The sequence below is a fragment of the Gregarina niphandrodes genome, assembly GCF_000223845.1.
Source record: "Gregarina niphandrodes unplaced genomic scaffold scaffold00270, whole genome shotgun sequence".
NCBI classification, from domain to species: domain Eukaryota; phylum Apicomplexa; class Conoidasida; order Eugregarinorida; family Gregarinidae; genus Gregarina; species Gregarina niphandrodes.
In genome coordinates this window covers 1-335 of record NW_011646030.1, presented here as the reverse complement: position 1 = coordinate 335, position 335 = coordinate 1, and positions in this window count along the sequence as shown.

Sequence of the window (335 nt, the reverse complement as noted above, 5' to 3'; positions counted from 1 at the left end):
CCCATTGTTTCGGAGGTGGGTTCGAATTCCAGCAGTGGATGTGCACGCTCCGTAAACGCTGGCTTGCCTTGAGCACCGTACAACCCAAGCATCCGTACACCCCCCGTCCGTAGTCGCCAGCAATCACCGTCCAAACGGGCAATACAGGGCTGGCTGTTTGGTCCAGTGGTATGATTTCTCGTTAAGGCAGAAGAAATCAAGGGCTCGATGCCCAGAACAGCCCGTCAGTAACGTAGCCGAAACTGGGTGACGTCGTCATGTTCCCCGAAATTGACAGCAAACCCAAAATTATCTTTCCTTGAACTATTCCTGGACTATCGGAGGTGCACCACCGG